General features: G+C 41.1%; 1 protein-coding gene across 1 annotated transcript in view; it reads right to left on the bottom strand.

Moving 5' to 3' along the window:
- The window catches only part of KCNMB2 (potassium calcium-activated channel subfamily M regulatory beta subunit 2), a 438,205-nt gene that overhangs the window by 62,441 nt on the left and 354,448 nt on the right, over window positions 1-21,316 (bottom strand). The window lies entirely within an intron of this gene.

The following is a 21,316-nucleotide window of genomic DNA, read 5'->3' as shown; positions in this document are numbered from 1 at the left end:
GCGTATCGGCACAATACTGTTAATCTCATTTGCCGGCCGTTATATCTTGTTCAATAAAACCGTCATTTGTTTCAGCTTCCTCATCTTCTGTACTGTATTTGAATCCTGCCTTGTGGTCCCTTCCTCACCTGACCGCTACACACTGATAGGACCTCCTCCTGGCTTCAAAGCTGAGAATCAGCAGGAATTGAAATGAATGAAATACAAGTTTTACTGAAACTTTTCTCATAAACTATATATCAATCTTCTCCGCTCCTCCTGCTCCATAACCCGCTGCCTGCATCTCATACACCATGTTTAACATGACACGTTCCCTTTAAGCCAACCCTACATAAATACTGTATGTGTTACTTTTGTTATTACTGCTACAGTGTATTTCTGTATTCCTACATTAATCTCCCATTCATATGAAGGTAAAATAACAGAATGTGTTGTATATGATAAACCTTTCCATTAGAATCACTGCTGTACATGAAGAAAAAAAGAGTCATCAGCGCGGATATGCTTTTTTCACATAATGAACCCTTAGAATGAATGAATAAAGCAATCTATCATTCAATCTTTGTAAGGACGTGTCAGCGCTATTGTTATTTTGTAGTATACATATTGATTACTGCAAACTCATTCACTTTGGCAGATGTTTGTACCATAGAAATAAATAGGATATGTCAACCAATGCAACATGATCAGTTATTTTCACAAAAAAAGATGAAGGAGCTCTAACCTAATGAGCATTGTAGTATCAATATGTCCATCCTCTTGCAAGCAAAAGGTCCACTGTTGGCAGGTGTACAATTAGATTTGCCATCCTGACCTTGACAAAATAAACTTCTGTGACAGATATGGCCTTATCTGATATTTAAGAAAAGGGGATGTTGGTTTCATTGATAGATAAAGGCTGTATTCTTGTTTCTACTCTTTTCAGCTGATTCATCTAATTCATTCCCATTCCAGCTCTCTGTTAACCTATTTAAAGGGATTCTCCAGAATTTACATGTTGATGACCTATCCTAGAGTGGGAAGCCACTCATACTATGCAGGGCCAAACATATTCTGTCTGTATGTTCTGAAACCTCTACAAGCACCTGTGAAGGATTCCCCTCTCTAAAGGTAGTGCATTGCTAGCTAACAAAGATTTTCTCTTTCGCCTGGGGGAAAAGGGTGGTTGGGGTATAATATTTGATGTATCTTTTGTTAAATGGGGAAGAATCAGTTTAGGAAACATGATGTCTGCCTAAAAAGATGCATTTTTAAGGCGAGTTTAAAGCTAAGGAAGTTGGAGATTAACCTGATTGTCCAGGGAAGTACAGTCAAAAGAGCTGATGCAGCTCGAGAAAAGTCTTGATGACTGGAGTGAGAGGTTCGAATTGTACAGGATATTAATCTTACATGTGGGTGAGGGTGAGAAGTTTGAACTGACATCTGTGGTGGATGATGTAAGAAATTAAAATTTTTGAAACAATATAAGTCATATATTGTATTATATAAAGTATTAGTGTGAATCGGAGATTGAGACTGGTATGTGGGTGCATGTCTGAAGGGTATACACTTCATTAGTATGTCTATAGCTCCTTTGTATTACTCTGATTCTCTCAAAGATAAAGGTCTTGGAGTGCCCTGTATGTATATGGGGTTTTATGTGACTTTCTGTTGGTTTGTGTCTGAATATTTGTACTTGTATCATTTTACTGTTCCTTTGTTTTGTGATATGTCAACTTTTGACCTTTTTGGAATAAGGATACATTCTTCTCCAAGGCAGTTTGAGCAGTGTACTGTCTCTCTGGATAAAGTGCCATTAGCATTTCAAGGGCAACAAATAGTTGACAACTATTCACTAAAACGAGATGGTGGGTGGACTTGTCCAGTAGGCAGTACAATGACAAGGTGGTCAGGAAGATGCTGGGAATCCTAGACATACAGATGTAGCAGGGGTAACACACACACTCTTAACTCAAATTTCTTAACTCATCGCGTTATCTTGAAACAAAAGCCATTGAAAAGCAATTGCTTATTTAGTTTAGATAACATTTCTCATAAAGCATGTGTGTTAACCCTGCTACATCCGTACAACATTCCAACTGTTTCTATAAATCTTTTAAGAATTAACTGGAAAATGCTAGAAACCAGACGTAACAACCAATCAGAATTGGCTGAGCCATAGTCTAGAAGATTCTAGGACTGGTTTTTAAACATATAAAAAGCTGGAATTTGGGACACCAGAGCGAAGAAAACAGAAGAGAGAAAAAAGGAAGGTATAAGACACAAGAAAGGAGAGGAAAGACTGGTGGAGAGACCTAAAAAGGCCCATGGGTGGTAACTACACTGACCAAAAATATAAACGCAACAGTTTTTCGTTTTGCTCCCATTTTGCATGAGCTGAACTCAAAGATCTGAAACATTTTATACACAAAAGACCCATTACTCTCAAATATTGTTCACAAATCTGTCTAAATCTGTGTTATTGAGCAATGAGCACTTCTCCTTTGCCGAGATAATCCATCCCACCTCACAGGTGTGGCATATCAAGGTGCTGATTAGACAGCATGAATATTGCACAGGGGTGCCTTAGACTTCCCACAATAAAACCCCACTCTGCAATGTGTACAGTTTTGCCTTACTGGTGGGGGGTGTCAGAAAACCAGTCAGTATCTGGTGTGGCCACCATTTGCCTCACGCAGTGCAACACATCTCTGTTGCATAGAGTTGATCAGCTAGTTGATTATTGTCTGTGGAATGTTAGTCCACTCCTCTTCAATAGCTGTGCGAAGTTGCAGAATATTGGCAGGAACTGGAACACAATGACGTATATGTCGATCCAGAGCATCCCAAACATGCTCAATGGGTGACATGTCCGGTGAGTATGCTAGCCATGCAAGAACTGGGATGTTTTCAGCTTCCAGGAATTGTGTACAGATCCTTGCAATATGGGGCCGTGCATTATCATGCTGCAACATGAGGTGATGGTCGTGGATAAATGGCACAACAATGGGCCTCAGGATCTCGTCACGGTATCTCTGTGCATTCAAAATGCCATCAATAAGATGCAACTGTGTTCGTTGTCCATAACATACGCTTTCCCAAACCATAACCCCACTGCCACCATGGGCCACTCGATCCACAATGTTGAAGTCAGCAAACTGCTCACCCACACAATGCCACACACGCTGTCTGCCATCTGCCCTGAACAGTGAAAACCGGGAGTCATCCGTGAACAGAACGCCTCTCCAACATGCCAGACGCCATCGAATGTGAGCATTTGCCCACTTAAGTCGGTTACTACGACGAACTGCAGTCAGATCTAGACCCAGATGAGGACGATGAGCATGCAGATGAGCTTTCCTGAGACGGTTTCTGATGGTTTGTGCTGAAAATCTTTGGTTATGACAGTTTGTGCAGAAATTCTTTGGTTATGCAAACCGATTGCTGTTGCGGTTGTCTGGGTGGCTGGTCTCAGACGATCATGGAGGTGAACATGCTGGATGCAGAGGTCCTGGGCTGGTGTGGTTACATGTGGTCTGCGGTTGTGAGGCCGGTTGGATGTACTGCCAAATTCTCTGCCAACGCCTTTGGAGACGGCTTATGGTAGAGAAATGAACATTTATTGCATGGGCAACAGCTCTGGTAGACACTCCTGCATGCCAATTGCACGCTCCCTCAAACGTTGCAACATTTGTGGCATTATGCTGTGTGATCAAACTGCACATTTCAGAGTGGTCTTTTATTGTGGGAAGTCTAAGGCACACCTGTGCAATATTCATGGGGTCTAATCAGCACCTTGATATGCCACACCTCTGAGGTGGGATGGATTATCTCGGCAAAGGAGAAGTGCTCACTAACACAGATTTAGACAGATTTGTGAACAATATTTGAGAGTAATGGTCTTTTGTGTATTTAGAAAATGTTTCAGATCTTTGAGTTCAACTCATGCAAAATGCGAGCAAAACCGAAAGTGTTGCGTTTATATTTTTGGTCAGTGTATATACTGTAAAGTTTTAGGAATTTTGTTGTTGAGTAATCAAATGGTCTTGTTGGGAGTACCATTGTGTTGTAATCTTACAATTGTGTAAGTATTTGTAACTATTGTGTATATGTCTCTCTGTATGTAATATTTATTTCTTTGTTGTTCCATTATTTCTCCATATATACTTATCATTAATAATAATAGTAAAAATTTCCCACATTATACAATATACCTTTTTATACGATCACTCTTATGTCTAATTTATTACACCCAACATTCAATACAGACCTAGTAAGAGGGTGCATATATTTTTACATATAATAATTTCTTACAATGGGCAACCAGTGAAGAGACTGGCAGAAGAATTGGTGTAGTAGTTTGACAAAAAGATAAGTGAGTGGAAGAATGATTAGTAATGAGTTACAGTAGTCTAGACGCGAATTAATGAAAGGTGCAGACGACATGAGCATGTCCATGAATGAATACGCCAATGTTTTGATGATCAAGCTTGATAAAGACTTCATGTTGGAACGTCGCTATGTTTGCTGCCTACCGAATAAAACAACGGATTATTCAAATGAATGAGTGCTGTGGATCTCTCTACTAATTTGCCATTACAAGGGACCCTCAAGCCTAGATCCTTACCCGGGTGCACCTACATTATTTTCGACCTTTTTAGCTGTCCAGTTAAATTTACCCCAAAGGTGGGTTTGGAGTGCTGCTAACTTTTTCTAAACAGTACATGAATGAATATGGTAAGCAAAGGAAAGATCCGAGTCAAACATAACTTAGGACTGTGGGCATGCTGTCTAGGAGTTATGATTAGGTTGAGTGAATTGATATTCGGATCATAGATCCGAGGTTGATTAAAATGTTGATTAAAATGTATGTGTTCAATGTGGGAAAACTTTGTCTTGGCCGAAGTTGCTTGAGACTAAATAACTTCAATATTCCTATCTGAGTAATTATAAACATTTTAAAATAGGAATCCGAAGTTGGCTTCGGTAATGGTAGATTCCGCAGTACCAAAGCCGACTTTGGATTACTATTTTAAAATGTTTTTAAATATGCAGATAGGAATACCAAAGGCATTTACCGAAGTCTCGCAAGACTTCGGCTGATATGAAGTTTTCCTACATGGCGCACATACATTTTAATGCTCTACACGTTAACAGCATTGCAAAGTTTTTTTTAACAAATTGATTTCTGATCTATGATCCGAAGCTCAATTTTCTCAACCCTTGTTATGATAGTACAAGGTGGCCCACAAAAAAGTAGCCTGCCTCCAATATCTCCAAATCAAACTGCCTAATATTTAATCTGTCTTAGTTCTCCAGAGCAACCAATGAAAGCTCAGATTTCATTTTTTTAAGAGCCCTGTAGGAACTGAAAGCTAAGCTTTGATTGGTTGCTATGGGCAACTAAGACTGATTTATTATTTAGTTTGATAATAATTGCCTATTGTTTCAGAAAGATGGTGGTTCTCCCTGGAACAACGAATAGTGATTGTGGAAGGCTGTGTGCGAAGCAGATACATTTAGGAAGCACAAGAGACCTTTGCCAGCAAGTACCTAGGAAAAAAACCATACCTGCTAAACATTGTATTCAGAGTTGGTTCGGAAATAGCATCAAAGTGGCTGTGTTGCAAAAACAAAGAAACCACGGCCTCCATCGATCAGGAAGTTGTACATGAAGTTCAGCAGCGGCTTGCAAGTAGCTCCCAAAAAACAATCAAAGACTATCTCAACAAGTTGGTGTATCACAAACGATGTGTCAGCGAGTGCTGAAATCTCTGAATCTGAAACCGTACCAAATAACGTGTGTGCAGGAACTGAAAAGCTAAGCGCATAAATGACTGTCCTTTGTTGTTCACTATGATTGCTGACAGACATTTGGACCCATTGCTGTACTTTATGACGGACAAAGCTTGGTTTCATTTGTACAGTCAGGTACCTTCCAAGAATATGATGTATTGGTCCGCTGAAAATCCCCATTTGACTCATGAAACATCACTTCACAACCAGAAAATTGGCCTTTGGTTAGCAGAGTCAGGAATGTGGAGAAATATAAAACAGAACGTTTAGGCTAACAATCCACATAGAGAAAGAATATATAATGATACAGAAACAATAATAACGTGGTGTCCCAATCTGAATACAAATCACATACTAGGAAAATGAGGACCTTTAAAACACAATACTTTATTTAGATCTAGATAAAAGAGTATCCCAAACCTAACTATAAGGCTGATTACAGTACACAAGATACAAATAGAAACAGATATAAAAAATGACCAAAACCACTGTCGCAGAAAACACTAGGGGATGTACTCAGCGATCAAGGTAGGGGGAGTGACCGTTAAACCAGGGAAGGGGGAACTGTCCCTACAAAAATCCTCGTCTATTTATTGATGGACCCAGATCTTACTCGGGCCATTTCCCCCTATCCAAGTGTCACATATGGGAGGGGAAGGAGCTTAAGGGATCGGCTAGTACACAGCCACTACATGGCCCTGTCAGGACCAGGTACATGGTTAGAGCGTCGACCTTTGGGGATGTTCCATTGTGGCAAATGTACGGTGTGTGAATTTATTCACGTGGCCAAAAGTATCACGTGTTCTGTGACAAAAGAGATGTTCCCAATTCGTGACTTTATCAACTGTAGAAGCAAGTGGCTGGTGTATATCTGCCAGTGCCCTTGCCCTATGGACTATTTTGGGAAGACGTTTAGGGACCGTAGAAGAAGAGTCTGTGAGCATGTTAACGATATATGTAAAAAGAACATCACACCAGTTGCCAGCCATGTCATTGAGAGGCATGAGGGGGATCCTCGTGTTCTTAATTTTTCCGTACTGGAGAAGATTCCCCCATCACCTAGAGGGGGAGACTGGGACAGAAAAATTCTTCAGAAAGAGACGGAATGGATCTATAGGTGTAGATCACAGTCACCCTTTGGTTTGAATGAAAGAGTGACCTACAGTACAACTGTTTCATTTTGGGTTTTACTTTTTCAGCATTATTCTAGGTCTTCGCCTCAGTAATATAATAGTAGTACAATTCTTGTCATGGATGCAGGAAGCATCCCATTTCACTATCAGTAGTATTGTGGCTATAATTTGATTGCCGCTTATATTCCAGTGGTGTGTTCACCATTATCTTTGGGTGAACCACCTTCCCCCCTTGTCTCCGGTATGGCAAGGTCTATTTCCCCCTTATTCAGTGGTATACAATAGGTGATATTTATATAACTATTTGTGCCCCTTGACATTAGACAGGACTTCCTATTAGTCATATCATATTTGGTTCTTATATTATTCCAAGCCATGCCCCTGCAAGATCAGAGTTTTAACATGAGCCCCTCCCTTTATCTCTGTGGCGGCTGTGCGCACGCGCGCGCCTTCCCCCCCTCCCTGCTGGGGGTGACGTGTGACACACTTCCGACATCAGGCACATTCCATCAGTTCGGGAGGATCGCAGGCAGCCGAACTTCCGGTCTACATGCTAGAGAGTATGCCATGTGACCGGAAGCCTCTAGCATTCCACTGGCCAGAAGTATGCATTCCATCGTCCGGAAGTCACGGCTCCGGCATCAGGTGAGCGGTACTTGGCACTCTATTTAAATCCACCAGTTTTTTTTCACATGTTGCCTCATCTTTGCACCTTCTAGGCGTCAGGACCAGTAAGGGAGCCCCCTATGAACAGTCAGGTCCATAAATATTGGGACATCGACACAATTCTAACATTTTTGGCTCTATACACCACCACAATGGATTTGAAGAGAAACTAACAAGATGTGCTTTAAATGCAGACTGTCAGCTTAAATTTGAGGGTATTTACATCCAAATCAGGTGAACGCTGTAGGAATTACAACAGTTTGCATATATGCCTCCCACTTGTTAAGGAACCAAAAGTAATGGGACAATTGGCTTCTCAGCTGTTCCATGGCCAGGTGTGCGTTATTCCCTCATTATCCCAATTACAATGAGCAGATAAAAGGTCCAGAGTTCATTTCAAGTGTGCTATTTGCATTTGTAATCTGTTGCTGTCAACTCTCAAGATGAGATCCAAAGAGCTGTCACTATCAGTGAAGCAAGCCATCATTAGGCTGGAAAAACAAAACAAACCCATCAGAGAGATAGCAAAAACATTAGGCGTGGCCAAAACAACTGTTTGAAACATTCTTAAAAAGAAGGAACGCACCGGTGAGCTCAGCAATAACAAAAGACCCGGAAGACCATGGAAAACAACTGTGGTGGATGACCGAATAATTCTTTCCCTGGTGAAGAAGACACCCTTCACAACAGTTGGCGAGATCAAGAATACTCTGCAGGAGGTAGGTGTATGTGTGTCAAAGTCCACAATCAAGAGAAGACTTCACCAGAGTGAATACAGAGGGTCCACCACATGATGCAAACCATTGGTGAGCCTCAAAAACAGGAAGGCCAGATTAGAGTTTGCCAAACGACATCTAAAAAAGCCTTCACAGTTCTGGAACAACATCCTAAGGACAGATGAGACCAAGATCAACTAGTACCAGAGTAATGGGAAGAGAAGAGTATGGAAAAGGAAAGGAACTGCTCATGATCCTAAGCATACCACCTCATCAGTGAAGCATGGTGGTGGTAGTGTCATGGCGTGGGCATGTATGGCTGCCAATGGAACTGGTTCTCTTGTATTTATTGATGATGTGACTGCTGACAAAAGCCGCAGGATAAATTCTGAAGTGTTTCGGGCAATATTATCTGCTCATATTCAGCCAAATGCTTCAGAACTCATTGGATGGCGCTTCACAGTGCAGATGGACAATGACCCAAAGCATACTGCAAAAGCAACCAAAGAGTTTTTTAAGGGAAAGAAGTGGAATGTTATGCAATGGCCAAGTCAATCACCTGACCTGAATCCGATTGAGCATGCATTTCACTTGCTGAAGACAAAACTGAAGGGAAAATGCCCCAAGAATAAGCAGGAACTGAAGACAGTTGCAGTAGAAACCTGGCAGAGCATCACCAGGGATGAAACCCAGCGTCTGGTGATGTCTATGTGTTCCAGACTTCAGGCTGTAATTGACTGCAAAGGATTTGCAACCAAGTATTAAAAAGTGAAAGTTTGATTTATGATTATTATTCTGTCCCATTACTTTTGGTCCCTTAACAAGTGGGAGGCACATATGCAAACTGATGTAATTCCTACACCGTTCACCTGATTTGGATGTAAATACCCTCAAATTAAAGCTGACAGTCTGCAGTTAAAGCACATCTTGTTTGTTTAATTTCAAATCCATTGTGGTGGTGTATAGAGCCAAAAATGTTAGAATTGTGTCGATGTCCCAAAATTTATGGACCTGACTGTAAGTGCTCATGATCATTATATGCCCCCCGGTCTTTTTCTTTTAGGATCTGGGATTCCTTTTTCTTTTAGGTAGTATCCTCTGCCAGTCGATTATGATGAGCTACTTATAGTAGGATGTATCTTTCTCCATTGTTTTACCACGCCTAAGGGAATCTTTTGTATCCTTGTATATCTTTTTGTATCTGTTGTTGCTTTAGGACCGTATTTTACACTTACATGCCCCCTGATGAACCCACTTTGGGGGAAATGTATTGGGGTGAACCGGTATTAGGTCCCACCACGCAGGGCATTAAAGGGCATATCAGGATAGGTACGAGGACGGGGAAACCCCACCATCAGGAGTTGTCCCCGGGCTGAGGGTAGACCAAGATTTTTGTAGGGACAGTTCCCCCCTCCCTGGTTTACCGGTCACTCCCCCTACATTGATCACTGAGTACATTCCCCTAGTGTCTTCTGCGAGAGTGGTTTTGGTCATTTTTTATATCTGTTTCTATTTGTATCTTGTGTGTATTGTAGTCAGCCTTATAGTTCGATTTGGGATACTCTTTTATCTAGATCTAAATAAAGTATTGTGTTTTAAGGGTCTTTATTTTTCTAGTATGCACTCTATTTAAATCCACCAGTTTTTTTTCACATGTTGCCTCATCTTTGCACCTTCTAGGCGTCAGGACCAGTAAGGGAGCCCCCTATGAACAGTCAGGTCCATAAATATTGGGACATCGACACAATTCTAACATTTTTGGCTCTATACACCACCACAATGGATTTGAAGAGAAACTAACAAGATGTGCTTTAAATGCAGACTGTCAGCTTAAATTTGAGGGTATTTACATCCAAATCAGGTGAACGCTGTAGGAATTACAACAGTTTGCATATATGCCTCCCACTTGTTAAGGAACCAAAAGTAATGGGACAATTGGCTTCTCAGCTGTTCCATGGCCAGGTGTGCGTTATTCCCTCATTATCCCAATTACAATGAGCAGATAAAAGGTCCAGAGTTCATTTCAAGTGTGCTATTTGCATTTGTAATCTGTTGCTGTCAACTCTCAAGATGAGATCCAAAGAGCTGTCACTATCAGTGAAGCAAGCCATCATTAGGCTGGAAAAACAAAACAAACCCATCAGAGAGATAGCAAAAACATTAGGCGTGGCCAAAACAACTGTTTGAAACATTCTTAAAAAGAAGGAACGCACCGGTGAGCTCAGCAATAACAAAAGACCCGGAAGACCATGGAAAACAACTGTGGTGGATGACCGAATAATTCTTTCCCTGGTGAAGAAGACACCCTTCACAACAGTTGGCGAGATCAAGAATACTCTGCAGGAGGTAGGTGTATGTGTGTCAAAGTCCACAATCAAGAGAAGACTTCACCAGAGTGAATACAGAGGGTCCACCACATGATGCAAACCATTGGTGAGCCTCAAAAACAGGAAGGCCAGATTAGAGTTTGCCAAACGACATCTAAAAAAGCCTTCACAGTTCTGGAACAACATCCTAAGGACAGATGAGACCAAGATCAACTAGTACCAGAGTAATGGGAAGAGAAGAGTATGGAAAAGGAAAGGAACTGCTCATGATCCTAAGCATACCACCTCATCAGTGAAGCATGGTGGTGGTAGTGTCATGGCGTGGGCATGTATGGCTGCCAATGGAACTGGTTCTCTTGTATTTATTGATGATGTGACTGCTGACAAAAGCCGCAGGATAAATTCTGAAGTGTTTCGGGCAATATTATCTGCTCATATTCAGCCAAATGCTTCAGAACTCATTGGATGGCGCTTCACAGTGCAGATGGACAATGACCCAAAGCATACTGCAAAAGCAACCAAAGAGTTTTTTAAGGGAAAGAAGTGGAATGTTATGCAATGGCCAAGTCAATCACCTGACCTGAATCCGATTGAGCATGCATTTCACTTGCTGAAGACAAAACTGAAGGGAAAATGCCCCAAGAATAAGCAGGAACTGAAGACAGTTGCAGTAGAAACCTGGCAGAGCATCACCAGGGATGAAACCCAGCGTCTGGTGATGTCTATGTGTTCCAGACTTCAGGCTGTAATTGACTGCAAAGGATTTGCAACCAAGTATTAAAAAGTGAAAGTTTGATTTATGATTATTATTCTGTCCCATTACTTTTGGTCCCTTAACAAGTGGGAGGCACATATGCAAACTGATGTAATTCCTACACCGTTCACCTGATTTGGATGTAAATACCCTCAAATTAAAGCTGACAGTCTGCAGTTAAAGCACATCTTGTTTGTTTAATTTCAAATCCATTGTGGTGGTGTATAGAGCCAAAAATGTTAGAATTGTGTCGATGTCCCAAAATTTATGGACCTGACTGTAAGTGCTCATGATCATTATATGCCCCCCGGTCTTTTTCTTTTAGGATCTGGGATTCCTTTTTCTTTTAGGTAGTATCCTCTGCCAGTCGATTATGATGAGCTACTTATAGTAGGATGTATCTTTCTCCATTGTTTTACCACGCCTAAGGGAATCTTTTGTATCCTTGTATATCTTTTTGTATCTGTTGTTGCTTTAGGACCGTATTTTACACTTACATGCCCCCTGATGAACCCACTTTGGGGGAAATGTATTGGGGTGAACCGGTATTAGGTCCCACCACGCAGGGCATTAAAGGGCATATCAGGATAGGTACGAGGACGGGGAAACCCCACCATCAGGAGTTGTCCCCGGGCTGAGGGTAGACCAAGATTTTTGTAGGGACAGTTCCCCCCTCCCTGGTTTACCGGTCACTCCCCCTACATTGATCACTGAGTACATTCCCCTAGTGTCTTCTGCGAGAGTGGTTTTGGTCATTTTTTATATCTGTTTCTATTTGTATCTTGTGTGTATTGTAGTCAGCCTTATAGTTCGATTTGGGATACTCTTTTATCTAGATCTAAATAAAGTATTGTGTTTTAAGGGTCTTTATTTTTCTAGTATGTAACAATCCACATACTCTGAATGAACTCAAGGAAAACATCACAAACACTATCCGCAACATCACTGTTGAAAAGCTGCAAACAGCATCAGCCAACATAATCCGATGTACCCAACAATACATAGACGTGAACGGGGACCACTTTCAGCATCTTTTGTGACTTGTGGGTAATTAAGGTAAAACAATCCATTTGCTTGTTCATCTTGACATACTATCACTGGAGGTGGGCTACTTTTTCCTGGGCCGCCTTTTACCACAGACTGATATTGAAATTTCAGGTTAGGTAGGTTAATTGATGGAGAAAGACAAGAGGTTCAGTTTTTGAGAAATTCAGTTTCCGGTAGAGAGAGGACAAGACTTTAGAGACAGCTGCCAGATAATCACTGGTGCATTTTTCTGTCGGACCGCGCTGCTCTACGGAACATAAAATTCCTCACTCAAGATTCATTCAGATGTTGGTGGATATAGGAAAGCATTCAGGCCACAGAAAGCCACCTTCTCCTAACCTTTACAAGCTTCTGTCAAAGACCAAAAGTTGCAATAATAGTGAAGCACAGTCACATAGGTTGAAATGGAAAGGGTTTATTATACTCACAAGGTTAAAACGATAATAAGCAGTATATAAAAGATCAAACATCTGACCCGGGTGTACCCACTTCACGATTGGGACCTGCGACGCACTAAAGGCAACGTACTAAAGGCTATTTTATATATTTATTTGCAGATAATCACTGGTGTTTGGTAGTACTTCTGGAGTGATGTCATGGGATAAAGTTATATCGTTTGGTGTCATCAGTATAGACATGGTACTGAAAACCAAATCTGCTGATGATCTGTCTGATAGGCGGTATGTGGATAGAAAAGAGGAGAAAACCTAGGACTGAATACTGAGCAACGCCAACAGTAAGAGGAGACAAGAAGAAGTAGAGCCAGCAAATGGTACACTGAAAGACCGGCTGGAGACAGGAGAGAGGAGTGTCCTTGAGGCTATTAGAGTGTAGCATACTAAGGAGGAGTTTGTGGTCTACAGAGATGCTGCAATGAGATCCTAGAGAATCAGTAGAGAATATTTGCCATTCCCATTTGCTGTGAGGAGATCATTAGACACTTTGGTAAGGGCAGTTTCTGTAGAATGTACTCGTAGAGTGCAAAAGCCAGATTGTAAGTGGTCAAGGACAGAGTTGGCAGAGCAGTAACTTATTAGGCAAGAGTAGACCAGATGTTCCAGGAGTTTAGAGATGAAGGGGAGACAGGTTAGTAATAACCAGCACAGGTAGGATTGTGTAACAGCGGCTGCTGTACGCTGCTGTTCCCCTGCTTACCGCAGCTGTCTCAGGCACTGTGTTCAGCCGTGATCTACTGTCAGTGTTTCCTTTCAGCCCTGGCCACAACATGCTTGCTGCTTGCTTCCTGCACCATTTCCTTAAGGACTGGCATGCGTCACTTCCTGTGTTTTATGGCTTGGATCATGTGACCTCGCTAACCAATCCTAGCCCTCCTGCACATATATAAGTGGCTCAGCCCCCATCCCAGGTACCTCAGTGTCAAGGTTCTTGTGTTCTGCTAAAGTTCCTGATATCCGCTTGTGTTCCTGTGTTCCTGGACTCTGCTACCTGTATGATACCTGCCTGCTTGCCTTGACTCTCCTGTTGCCGAGCCGGATTGCCTGCACTGTACCTGTGCCGCCTGCCCTGACCTATTGCTGGTCTGACTTCACCTCTGCCTCATTCTTTGGTCCTGCACTGTTGTTCCTGGTAGCGACTCAGCCTGCTGACAACGCCTGTACCTCTGGTACCTTTCTCAGGTACCTCCTAGACCAGCTGCCTCGTGTGCCTATCCTCCTCAAGAGGTAGTGACCTGGTGTTCCCCTCTGGAAAGTCTATCCCTACCATCAGGGGTACTGTGAAGATCGAGGGGTTCACTTAGACAACGCCCTTAGAGGAGGTAGGACACGTGGGACAGTGGGTTCACACCCGCTGGTTCATGACAGATTAAAATATATTTTTTTTTTGTAGGGGGAGGGGTGTTTAACAGAGTGTTTAAAAGAAAAAATGCCAGAAGAGAGAGTTTAAATATTGTAGTTTTTATGACTAATGACAGCTGGAGAGAGAGACTGGAGGAGGTGTGAGGGAATCGGGTCATTACTGCAGGTAGTTAGAGTATATATGTGTGTGTGTTTATGTATATATATATATATATATAAAAACACAAATAGTGCAGCAGCACAGTCAGATGTGATGTACCGGGTGCAAAGTCCCCACAGAGGTCGGCTCTTCCTCCACGAAATATATCAAACGAATGATGAGGCAGCACTTCCAGTATAGAGTGAACGGGTGAGGACCCCAAACTTTATTCAAGCGACGTTTCGGCCTGCTCAATGAGGCCTTTCTCAAGCTTGAGAAAGGCCTCATTGAGCAGGCCGAAACGTTGCTTGAATAAAGTTTGGGGTCCTCACCCGTTCACTCTATACTGGAAGTGCTGCCTCATCATTCGTTTGATATATATATATATATATATATATATATATATATATATTGTAGGAAGGCACAAGGAACCATCATTGATGATAGATATGTGTCACCGAGGTTCCTGGCAACAGTGAAGTACGGTAGGAGCCAGTATTTCAGATGTGTCAGCGGCAGTAGCTGGTTGACACTTTATTATTTAGTATAGCTGTAAATAGCTGATCCCGGACAGCTCTTACTGGGAGTAGTCTGGGTAGGTGATTACTCCCCACAGTCCAGGCCAGGTTTTGACTGGCATACAAAAAACAGCCAACAGTGTCAGGTGGGGGGGATTACCTCTCTCTGACAGTGGAACTCTGTGGAGTGCTGTGTGGAATCAGAGTCTGAGCTGGAGTTGCTGTGCCTGAAAGACTGAGGACAAAGTGAGGTCCACATACACCCCATGGGGTTATGATACTGTGCGATACCATACCTGTGTGATTCTATAGATACGGGACTTTGTTATTTCTTTAGGACACCTGGAGTAAGCCGGTCACTGACGTTTACTGTCTTATTGTTTTGTCAAGAATAAAAGACACTCATTGCTTTGCTTTCACCGCTAAAAGGCTGCTGCTGTGTTCTTATCTAAAGGCTACCATTGGGGCAGATCCCTAGAAATTTTTATATATATACAGTACAGACCAAAGGTTTGGACACAACTTCTCATTCAAAGAGTTTTCTTTATTTTCATGACTATGAAAATTGTAGATTCACACTGAAGGCATCAAAACTATGAATTAACACATGTGAAATTATATACATAACAAACAAGTGTGAAACAACTGAAAATACCTCTTGAAGCTCATCAAGAGAATGCCAAGAGTGTGCAAAGCAGTAATCAAAACAAAAGGTGGCTACCTCGAAGAACCTAGAATATGACATATTTTCAGTTGTTTCACGCTTGTTTGTTATGTATATAATTCCACATGTGTTAATTCATAGTTTTGATGCCTTCATAGTCATGAAAATAAAGAAAACTCTTTGAATGAGAAGGTGTGTCCAAACTTCTGGTCTGTACTGTATATATATATATATATACATATATATATATATATATATATATAAACAAATAATTGGATGACCTTTTCCACCGATGTTCCTAGAGTCCAAAAGTATCTAAGTTTCAAAGTTTGTGCACAAGCGAGCCAAAAAGATGGCCAATTGTATATCTGATAGGTGGTTTTTAAATGTGGGGAGAGTACACGCAGATAGGCCAAGAGACTGTAGTTGTTGCTAAAGGCATTTCATATTTTTAAATAGATTTTTTATGTCACATAAATTTAACGTTTAGATTAAGGAAGTTATTTTAAATATAACTAGTATCAATGAAGGTGATCTATTCATTTTTTGGTGTTAGTGTTTTGTTCTGCTTGTAACAAAAAATAAAGGGAAGGTATATAAGGAGACTGGCTTTCTGGTAATAGGAACTGGCCCCTGATGAAGCAGATGTGAAACCCTGGGTTGGGCGAGTTGGTCTGAGAAGACTGTTTTAACTTGATATGTGCATTTTGGGAGTAATTTATTAACCAGAAATATGCCTATATTAGGCGTATTTCTGGAGCAGTTTGCGGCGCAAAGGTCATTTGCATTACAGTCTCTGACTTTTCCCTGCTGACGCCAGGTCGAAAAAAGTGGGTATGCAGTGGATGGAGAAGGTTATGGGTCAGCAGGCCTGTCTCATTTTCCATTTTCTTTGCCTGATTTAGTTGTAGAAAATGGTCTAAATGCAAGACAGCTAGGAAGCTGGCTTACATTTAAAAGCGGCGATGGATCCACCAAAGTTTATTACGGAAGAAGCCGACGCCTCTTCATAACTTCAGCGGATCCACTGCCAGCACAGGGCCTTATTAAGACCGACACTTACTTGCTTCTGAAATATAGTTTTTGGACTCAAGGAACAATTTGGAAAAGATATCTAATCTCTGTGAAAAAGCAGAGCGGATCTATTTGTTTATATATAAGTTCAAGTAGAGAAGGACCTACTTCACAACTATCCACCAGCGCTTGTACCTATAGACTAACACAATGATTTTTATTTTATTTTATTGAGAAGAATAGAGGAGCCTGGAGACTTCTGTTATTGGGTCAAATGAGGTGAGAGAACAAAAGGAAGTGTTGGAAGGAGAGGGTTCAAAGTGGTTTGGAGACTGGCAGAAGATTTCCTGCTAGATGTTTTCAATCTTATCTTTGAAGTAATTGGTCTTCAGCACAGAGGTTGAGGGAAAAGTTACAGATCTAAGCATAAATTTGCAATGGAGAAAATCTGCTGATGTACATGATTTTTTCCTTAAACGTTCAGCACATCTAGAGTACCACTGCAGAAAATGTGCTTCAGGCATGTGTCAAGGTTGTCGTGGTCTGTGTCTGGAAGATCAGAGGGTAATGGGAGCTGCTTCATCCATTGTAGTTTTGAGGGTATTATTGTAATGATTGGCAGCCGGTTCTGGACAAAAGAGGGAAAAGATTGGGGCCAATGATAAGTGTAGGGTGTTGATAAGTTGCTGAGGGTTAATGGTGTGTAAAGTAGGTGTCTGTACTGTATGTGCGAAAGTTATGTCATGAGAATACATCAATACACCAGGGAACACTCCTTCTGCTGTTTTCTTTGTTTTCCAACATACCCTGTGATTTTAGAATTAAAATGCCCTGCCAGCCTACTTTACCATCTCTTTAATACTACAAAAGGAGATTTAAGAAAAGCTGATTAAAGAGAAAGAAATACCCACATTTTACATAGCTTGCAATGAATATGAAATGTCTGTAAACAGCATTGCATTGCATCTCTACCCCATTTTGGAATGAATTTTACTAAGATGACCTATTTGGTATGCAGTGATTAGCCATGTACTTATCCATTAGCAGATTGTCATCTTAAGGGATTAAGTGTGCCATTTGCATTTACCAGTATGCCACAGCAAGAAATCCAATTAACATAAATGTTGAAGAAAATCATGAAGCATAAAAAAGGTTGTATCATCTTTGACATTTGGTTCTAGGAGCTCTTAGCTATCCTCCAGGGAAGGAACCAGTGAGCAAAGCTCACAAAAACCCACAGCAAAAAAGATGTCAAGCCTTTTACACCAAGGGTGCACATGCGTTTTATAATACAGTATAAAACCCTCTGGTTTGGACCGCTAGTATTCTGTAAACAGGTAATGTTTAATCAAAGTGGTTATCCAATGAATCATTCTCATACCAAAAGCTCTGAAATGCTATTTACAGCTGTTTTAAATAATTTGATTGTTTGTCTTTTTGCTTCTAGGTGTCTCCCTTGTTGCTGCTACCAATCTGTGATGCTGGAAGCTGAATCAATCTCCTTCCCCCTCTGACAGCTGACAATATAGGGTAGTTCTTTTTCTTGCAGAAGTTTTTTCTCAGCTATACAGCTTTGCAACTGCAGAGGCTCTGATGAACAGGGAAGAAAGAAAGCTATTTCGGTTGGCTGGTCTACAGAGTATCACTATGCAGGAAACTGGCTGTGGGGGATTGAGCATACATGTCTACCAGCACTCAGCTCATTAGTTGGACATGTACACTGCTATACATATAGAACACCCAGTGGCACTATACTAATGTAAGTTAGTGTCATAACTCTTTTAACATAATGTCAGTGTCAAACATAATAAAAAAAAAAATTTGATCCATTTTTTTTTGGTACGACAAGCAGAAGTTGATAGATGAGACTTAAAGAAGACTTATCAATATAGTTGAGTGAACCCAAACTGCAAAGTTCGGGTTTGTACCGAACTTTGCAAGTTCGGGTACCCGGACCCGAACTTTTTTCACTGAAGTTCGGGTGATTTTATTATTTTCCGTTTTAACATGGTTATAACGGAAAATAATAGCATTCTTAAAACAGAACGCTAAATAAAATGTCTATTGAGGGGTTCAAAATAAAAATAAAAACTCACCTCATCAACGCAGGTCCTGCTGAATGAAGATAGAAGGACCATGTGGTGAGCGGTGACTTCACCGCAGGTCCGTTTGCAGGCCCTGAAGAAAAGAAGTTACCGGCTGCGCGATCAAGTAGATGAGGCGATTTTATTTTATTTTTAACCCCTCAATAGACATTTTATTTAGCATTCTGTTTTAAGAATTCTATTATTTTCTATTAAAACCCTGTTATAACGGAAAATAATAAAGTGAAGTTCGGGTCCCCATTGACTTAAATGGGGCCCGGGTTCGGGATGAAGTTCGGGTCCCGAACCCGGCAAACCCGAACTTCCACTGGTTCGCTCAATCCTACTTATCAGCTCTTCAGACATGTCACTTTTAATAAACAATTGTATTCCCCATAAAATAACAATTCTGTAGTATCTTTTCTTAGAACCCTGGCCCTGATTTACTACTGTATTAGTAACACAGGGTAGGCATCTAGACAAGAACTCCTCTACCCCTTCCAGACACCGCCAGTTTTTTTTACCTTCCTGACAGAGCCTACAGTTGCAAGAAAAAGTATGTGAACCCTTTGGAATGATATGGATTTCTGCACAAATTGGTCATAAAATGTGATCTGATCTTCATCTAAGTCACAACAATAGACAATCACAGTCTGCTTAAGCTAACAACACACAAAGAATTAAATGTTACCATGTTTTTATTGAACACACCATGTAAACATTCACAGTGCATGTTGAAAAATTATGTGAACCCCTAGACTAATGACATCTCCAAGAGCTAATTGGAGTGAGGTGTCAGCCAACTGGAGTCCAATCAATGAGATGAGATTGAAAGTGTTGGTTACAGCTGCCCTGCCCTATAAAAAACACTCACCAGTTCTGGGTTTGCTTTTCACAAGAAGCATTGCCTGATGTGAATGATGCCTCGCACAAAAGAGCTCTCAGAAGACCTACGATTAAGAATTGTTGACTTGAATAAAGCTGGAAAGGGTTATAAAAGTATCTCCAAAAGCCTTGCTGTTCATCAGTCCACGGTAAGACAAATTGTCTATAAATAGAGAAAGTTCAGCACTGCTGCTACTCTCCCTAGGAGTGGCCGTCCTGTAAAGATGACTGCAAGAGCACAGCGCAGACTGCTCAATGAGGTGAAGAAGAAACCTAGAGTGTCAGCTAAAGACTTACAAAAGTCTCTGGCATATGCTAACATCCCTTGTTAGCGAATCTACGATACATAAAACACTAAACAAGAATGGATTTCATGGGAGGATACCACAGAGGAAGCCACTGCTGTCCAAAAATAAATTGCTGCACGTTTACAGTTTGCACAAGAGCACCAGGATGTTCCACAGCAGTATTGGCAAAATATTCTGTGGACAGATAAAACCAAAGTTGAGTTGTTTGGAAGAAACACACAACACTATGTGTGGAGAAAAAGAGGCACAGCACAGCAACATCAAAACCTCATCCTAACTCTGAAGTATGGTGGTGGGGGTATCATGGTTTGGGGCTGCTTTGCTGCGTCACGGCCTGGGTGGATTGCTATCATCGAAGGAAAAATGAATTCCCAAGTTTATCAAGACATTTTGCAGGAGAACTTAAGGCCATCTGTCCAACAGCTGAAGCTCAACAGAAGATGGGTGCTGCAACAGGACAACGACCCAAAGCATAGAAGTAAATCAACAGAATGGCTTAAACCAGGCATCCTCAAACTGCGGCCCTCCAGCTGTTGCAAAACTACAACTCCCAGCATGCCTGAACAGCCTACGGGTATCAGCCTACAGCAGGGCATTGTGGGAGTTGCAGTTCTACAACAGCTGGAGGGCCGCAGTTTGAGGATGCCTGGCTTAAACAGAAAAAAATACGCCTTCTGGAGTGGCCCATTCAGAGTCCTGACCTCAACCCGATTGAGATGCTGTGGCATGACCTCAAGAAACCGATTCACACCAGACATCCCAAGAATATTGCTGAACTGAAACAGTTCTGTAAAGAGGAATTGTCAAGAATTACTCCTGACCATTGTGCACGTCTGATCTGCAACTACAGGAAGCGTTTGGTTGAAGTTATTGCTGCCAAAGGAGGTTCAACCAGTTATTAAATCCAAGGGATCACATACCTTTTCCACCTGCACTGTTAATGTTTACATGGTGTGTTCAATAAAAAAAATTGTACCGTAACATTTAATTCTTTGTGTGCTATTAGTTTAAGCAGACTGTGATTGTCTATTGTTGTGACTTAAATGAAGATCAGATCACATTTTATGACCAATTTGTGCAGAAATCCATATCATTCCAAAGGGTTCACATACTTTTTCTTGCAACTGTATCTTTTTCAAATATGAAATGTCACTTTATGTGGTAATAACTTTGGAATGCATTAACTTATCCAACAGATTCTGAGACGGTTTGTATGACATATTGTACTTCACATTAATGATAAATTATGGATGATAAATTTAACTTCTTAGTTTAAAAAAAAAATCCATTTATTTGTATTTGGAAATTAGAATTTTTTTCCAAATTTGAGTTTCTCTGCTTTCAAAACAGAGAGTGATACCTCACAAAATAGTTATTAATTAACATTCACCATATCTGTACTTTATCTTGCCATCCTTTTTACATGTAATTTAATTTTTTAGGACATTAGAAGGCTTTGAATTTTAGAA

This window comes from Bufo bufo, chromosome 4 (genome assembly GCF_905171765.1).
Source record: "Bufo bufo chromosome 4, aBufBuf1.1, whole genome shotgun sequence".
NCBI lineage: Eukaryota > Metazoa > Chordata > Amphibia > Anura > Bufonidae > Bufo > Bufo bufo.
This window is presented reverse-complemented; position numbering and strand designations above follow the sequence as displayed.